The sequence below is a fragment of the Hemicordylus capensis genome, chromosome 6 (assembly GCF_027244095.1).
Source record: "Hemicordylus capensis ecotype Gifberg chromosome 6, rHemCap1.1.pri, whole genome shotgun sequence".
Taxonomy (NCBI): Eukaryota; Metazoa; Chordata; class Lepidosauria; order Squamata; family Cordylidae; genus Hemicordylus; species Hemicordylus capensis.
Window position 1 is genome coordinate 90,618,475 of NC_069662.1, and position 6,524 is coordinate 90,624,998.

At 43.5% G+C, this 6,524-nt stretch overlaps 1 long non-coding RNA gene across 1 annotated transcript in view; it reads left to right on the forward strand.

Moving 5' to 3' along the window:
- LOC128332143 (uncharacterized) overlaps positions 1–5,720 on the forward strand; it is a 111,136-nt gene extending 105,416 nt beyond the window's left edge. The window contains exon 7 of the long non-coding RNA XR_008310572.1: positions 4,509–5,720. This is a non-coding gene — a long non-coding RNA (uncharacterized LOC128332143). The remainder of the gene's footprint in view (positions 1–4,508) is intronic.
- Positions 5,721–6,524: the final 804 nt, after the last annotated feature.

A 6,524-nucleotide genomic window follows, 5' to 3' on the forward strand; every position in this document is an offset into this window, starting at 1 on the left:
GACCTTTACTCAAGTAGGGCTACATTTACTCCAGAGGGATAATAGTACTACTACTCACCTAGAAGAGCAAGCCTTCACAGGCTTGAAGATCAAGACTGTATGTGTGATATACATTTAATAAATCCACATATTTTTGGGGTGGGTTCTGCAAAGATGTTGACTTTTGGCACTTTGGGAAACACACTCCCTTCTACCTTAGCTTACTTTTGGAAAAAAAATCATAAACTCTTTGGAGTTCTTGAAGCTGATTTGATCCCCATTTTCTTCTTTTTAAGCTTCAGCACTTCTTCTGCAATGGCCATTAGGTTTTAATGGTTGCAAATACAGTGGTATACTCTGTTAGCTGACTGGTCTATGTGTCTTTTCCAACATTCTTATCTTCTAGGCTCTCTCACATGTCATGTTATGTTGTACAGCAAAATAAAAGCCCTGGGCAGGGAGGCCTAGAATCATCCCAATGGTACACTTAATCCTTTGTTGATGCATTTTGCTGTATAGAGGAAGAGCAAGATTAAGTGACTATTATATGAAACCTTGGATTGGTTCTATAATACCAGTTTTGTGACCTCCACTCACTTTCTCCTTAATTTCATTCTCAGTATCGTGTCAAACAATGGATTGCTTTGCTTGGACTGCATCACTTTGGTTAAGCTGGCAACCTTCTTACTGCTAAGTTCAGCTTGGTGGGTCACAAGTTGTTCAGACCTGATCCTTGTGCACGATGCATTGAAACAACCTGTTATAATAGTTTTTGAATTGGCACTTCCTATAGTGGAATATAATTCCCCTGCCAGACTAGCACGCAGGACCGTACAGCATCCACATCAGCACAACCCAGTCTGTGCAGCCTCGCAGTTATGCATATCTTTTGGACTGGGATGCAAATCATTTCTCCAAAAGGAATGGTTCTGGATCAAAACCTTAAAAGAGATATACCACTTTGGGGCAGGCCCAAGAGAGGAAACTTTGTGCACCCTCTTTGCCAGTTTCCTTGTACGAATGTTCAGTAAAAGCCATAAATCTGTGCTCTTGTTTAGCATGGCATGTACTCTGCCTCTAATCCAATTTCTCCCCAGTTTGGTCTCTGTACAGCCTCATTCGGCCTGACAGCTATTTAATAAACCTATTTGCTTTTCTTTGACATGAGGCAGAAGTGGTGGGTGTTGAAGAGCTATAAGGCCCTGGTGGACCATGAAACCTTGTCCCACTCAACACTCTTCCAACTCCGCACAAATAGATTGTGTAGAACTTGTGTAGAAATTATCCTGTCTGCTTGGAGTTTTCAGAAAATAGTGTGATATGTGTGAACCAGTATGTACAGTTAATGAATTATTCTTCTCTTAAAGGAAGCGTTTTCTTATTTCTTGACTCTAATTAGATTTACACTTTCAGTGACCAGATCTAGCAAGTCCCTATGGTCTATTGTAGCTGCTTCACACACTATGGAGGAACGCATTAAACAGAAAGAATGCTGTAGACGCAACTTCAGTCCATCCCCCATTGAAACTGATGGCAAAAGCTTTATTGATATTTAGTGGAGCTGGATTGCATCCTGGTTGTTTTAAAAGAGAAATATCTAAGGATGCACCCAGACATACATGAGTCCACTGTGGAAGCACATCATATTATGTTCAAGTGTACAATCTTCCCTAAAGGACTGAGTTCAGGGGGAAACCTATACTCCATGTTGGCAGCAGAAGCCAGCTGTGCATGAAGCCATTTTCCTCTCCTTCTCTAATGCACTTTTTCAGATTTTTTAAAAATGGATTATATGTTTGTGTGTTTAAGTAACATGAGAAACAAATAATCAACTGAAAGAACACAATGCACTTTCAGAAATATGGAGGCAGACAGTCTACCTGAAGCTTGGAGAGAGCACCAAGAGCATTGAATGAATTAGCTGAATTGATTGATTTCATTAGTTTTATATGCTTACATTTTTCTTTGATGGGGGGTGGGGGTGATAAAAGCTGGGCACCTCACCCTGTTTTTTTGTTTCATCTGTATGCACCCCTGCTCCATCCCTGCTGGCTTTGGGAACACAACTAAAGACATATCTCTTTAGCCAAGCTAATGGTGCAGCGGGGAAATGACTTGACTAGCAAGCCAGAGGTTTCTGGTTTGGATCCCCGCTGGTATGTTTCCCAGACTATGGGAAACACCTATATCAGGCAGCAGTGATATAGGAAGACGCTGAAAGGCATCATCTCATACTGCATGGGAGAAGGCAATGGTCAACCCCCCCTGTATTCTACCAAAGACAACCACAGGGCTCTGTGGTCGCCAGGAGTGGATACTGACTCGATGGCACACTTTACCTTACCTTTATGGGTATTCTAATTTGATATTTCTATATGTTTTAATTGTTTAAAAAAGGTTTGTTTTATTGCTGTAAACCGCCTAGAGACTTTGGTAGTGGGTGGTATACAAATATGTTAAATAAATAAACAAACAAATTTAAAAAATGTTATTTAGCATTCAGTCCTAGCCATAGTGATGTCATGGCCCTGACCTCAAGTGACAGCCAGGACTCAGATCCCAAGGGGGAAGAGCCAGGCAAATCCTCAGCACCAACACCAGCTGCTGAGGTACAGGTGCCAGGCCCTAGCGGTGAAGACAAACCAGGCATTGGGCAGTCCTGAGAGCCTGAATCCAGACCCCCCCCCCCAAATGCCCTCCCATGCTGGATTCACCAGAGGGGTCAGGCACAGATGTATTAAGAACCTCTTGTTCTTCAGAGGCTGCTCGCCAACATATCGGGTGAGAGGTAGCTGAGAGAAAATAGAGTGCTCAGCTTAAGACTGCCTGGGAGCTACCCCTTTAAGGATCCACACTATGCATCGGAGAGCCAGCGGTGGGGTGGGGTGGGGGCTGAGGTTGACGTTGGGGCCAAAAGACATTAAAGGGCTTAGCTGGAGATGAGTCGGTTGGATTAACTTGCTCCCTGGAGTAGGGATGTGCACCAACCTGTTCAGAGGCCCTTTTAAGTTTGAACAACAGGCAGTTGTTTGGCCGGTTCGAAGGCAGGGGAGTGCTCTTACCCCTTCCGCCTTTGAGGGCAGGGAGAGTGCTCTTACCCCTCCTGCCACGTTTCCCCCGCCGGCACTGCACTTTAAAAGGGTGAGGCGGGGCAGCCATGTACCTCCCTTCCACACCTTTTTGAAGTGCCGCGCCAGTGGGGGAAATGCAGCAGGAGGGGAAAGAGCACCCTCCCCTGCCCCGCCTTCGAGCCGCCACCCCATCGGTTCCGTGCACATCCTTACCCTGGAGCTCTCGGAGGCCTTGCCGTGCCTGCTTCCCATGAGAGACCAGGACAGAATCAGTTCTGCTAAGCAGAGAGCCTGTACACTCGTTTACTGGAATGAACCTCCCGTATATGTAGCAGAGGAGTGTGACTACTTTGTCTCCCCCATGCAACATATGACACAAGCTGAATGCACATACAATTGCACAGTTCTCTCCCTGCTGTATGAGAGGAAAGGATTGTGCAGGCATAATGATAATGCATGCATGAGGTCCATGCATACGTGTCACATTGTAGGTGGAGTGGAGCTGCACGATTGTTCGTGGTCTCCTATCAAACATATGGAGGGCCCATTCCAGGGTGGGGTTTAAGAGAGAACTTTGTGACACTTTGTTCACGTTAGAAAATCATTTTTAAACAAGATTATTGCCAGCTTGTATTGTTTTTGATTAATTTAGTGCTTGAGGGGATCTGCTAAACTCTGCTCAGTTGTGGCAACTAGCAATGTTTGTTTAGAAAGCACTGATTATCACAGTGAGAAAAGCTTGTTAAAAACACAACCTCTAAACAAAAGCTGCATTAGCTGAGTATCACGTGGGTAAACTATGCACTAATCTAAAGACCTCTGATATAAACGGAGTGGTGTTAATTAAAAGAATATGGTAATATATGAAGTTAGATAAAGAAAAGAAAAAACACTTCCAGATTCTGTGGTGCATAATACAGTGGTCCCTCGACTTACAAACTACTCAACATAAGTATTTTTCGAGTTACAAACGGCAGTTTTAGATCCGGTTTTAGATGCGGTTTTTTCGACTTACAAATTTTTAGATGGGGTTTCCTCGACTTACAAATTTTACATGCGGTTTCCTTGACTTGCCTGCCTGTTTACTGCCTGTTTATTCTTGAAAAGAAATGTTCCTGTGCAGTTTGCAAGCCTTACTGGGGGTCTGGGTCTTTTTTCTAGGCTCCGGAACACATTAATCCGTTCCCAATGCATTCCTATGGGAAACCGCTTTTCGACTTATGAATTTTTCGACTTACAAATGTGCATTCGGAACGGATTAATTTCGTAAGTAGAGGGACCACTGTAAAGATAAATGTGTGTTGCTTCATAGCTATGTACACACCCAATATGCACATTTCCTTCTATACAGAAATGTTCTCCAGGTGAGAAAATAATAATCTGTGTAGTGGATCCTTTGACTTAAAGGCCTTTAGCATGATGCACTTTGACCTTCTCCCCTTGTTTGAATCCTTCTAGCAGCTTCTCATCATTAGAGTTTCTTCCAGTCTTTCAGCTCTAAACCAGAAGTCTTCAGATGTTCTGCCTGCAGGGAATCCTTTCCATACTGACTTGTTTACCAAGAAACTTCTGTACATCTGCTGCAACAGAACCCTTGCATATTACAAAGATTCTGAGGAATGCCCTAGGGTGGGATGCTGGCCAGGCCTGCTGGACTCACGTTCACCCCATTGAGGGCATTGAGGGTTTGACTAAAATACTCTAGAAGTGATTAATAGTAGAACATACAATCCAGGAGAAGCTTAGTCATGGATGAAAAACATTTTTTAGGCAAGTTTGTTCATTATTCTTGTGTTTTCATTGAGGAATCCTTCAAACAGTTCCAGGGATACTCTGGAAAACAAGGCTGCTTCTATATGAATTATGTGTGGGAAACTATGTGGGTCAGTTCTCAATCAAGTCCTCTTGAAGCACCATTCCACTGGCATCTAAAACAGAAGCAGGATCCAGGAGCTGTCAGAGGCAAGAAGACCACAGGCTTGGTACTACTGCTCATGCAAGATATAATGTCATTTATGTTGGAACTCTCACGTTTTTCCAAGAATGAACAAGAAGCAAGATTAAGAATTTTGACTTACAGGTCTGAAACTTGAGGATCATGACACTTTTAATTTATATATATATTGCATGTTTGCAGAATAAATCTGTCTAATGACATCTAGGGATGATATCAGTTGTGGAAGTAACTGTAGTGTCCACAGCAGGAGGCAACAGGATATGCTGAACAATGTCAGAGGAAGGACTTGTTGGCAGATTGATGAAGAACTCTGAGGTAGTTCTGTATGCGTCAGTAAACACAGAGTTAAGATCAGCAAGGGGATTCATCTACTTGAGGAGTCACTCCGCCTCCATTAATGGTTATGCCAGTCTCTCTCTCTCTCTCTCTCTCTTCAAGTAACTTGTAGAATATACTTATTGGCAAACTTAATATATATTGGATCTATTTCTTTGGCCCACTAAGCCAGTAACCTTCAGTCTTTTGAGGCCCAGAACCCCGCTTTAACTTGAACTGTAAAGTAGGATGCACTTTTCCTCAAAAATGTATTTTATGTAACTACTAACTTAAATTAATATGCACCCCCACACACAAATCCCTCCAATGAATAGAATTATTAATCATATACATACTCATAACATATTCTTATAGTCTTAACTAAACAAATAGAATGAATAAAAATAGAAACACTTTATAAAGGAACGTTCAATGTGCTTTTAACTTTTTTCCTCATTTCTCTTTCTACACTTTCCTTCTCTCTGGCTCTCCATTGTTTCTCTTTCTCTTAAAAATGTTTTTAAATGGTGGCATTTTGGTGGTGCTATGACCTACCTTAGCCACTCAGTGGTGCAGTGGGGAAATGACTTGATTAGCAAGCCAGAGGTTTCTGGTTTGAATCCCCGCTGGTATGTTTCCCAGACTATGGGAAACACCTATATCGGGCAGCTGCAATATAGGAAGATGCTGAAAGGCATCATCTCATACTGCATGGGAGAAGGCAATGGTGAACCCTTCCTGTATGTCACACTTTAATGACCTACCATAGGTTGGAGTGTGATCCATTGGGGGGGGGGGTCACAGTCCACCAGCTGAAGACTAGTGCAATAAATAGACCACTAGTCAGCTGCCTGTGTTACAGCTAGGAAACTGAGAATTCCATTGCCAGCTGAACTACAACAGCCTTGCCACAGCACGGAGGTCTGTTGCAGGGGCGTAACTATCATAGGGCAAGGGGAGACAGTTGTCTGGGGGCCCACTGCCTTGGGGGGGCCCCCAGAGGCAAGTCACATGACTGACTCCCCCAGCTGCGCACCCGCCCGGGCTTGCTTCAGTTGTATTCATCCTCCAAAACTGGTGTGAGGACCTGGAGCTACCAGAACAGCATGTTTGGGTGTGTGTGTGTGCATTTTAAAATCTTGTCTCTGGGCCCACTCCAACCTTGCTACACCCCTGGTCTGATGCTACCCAGCCAGGCTGTT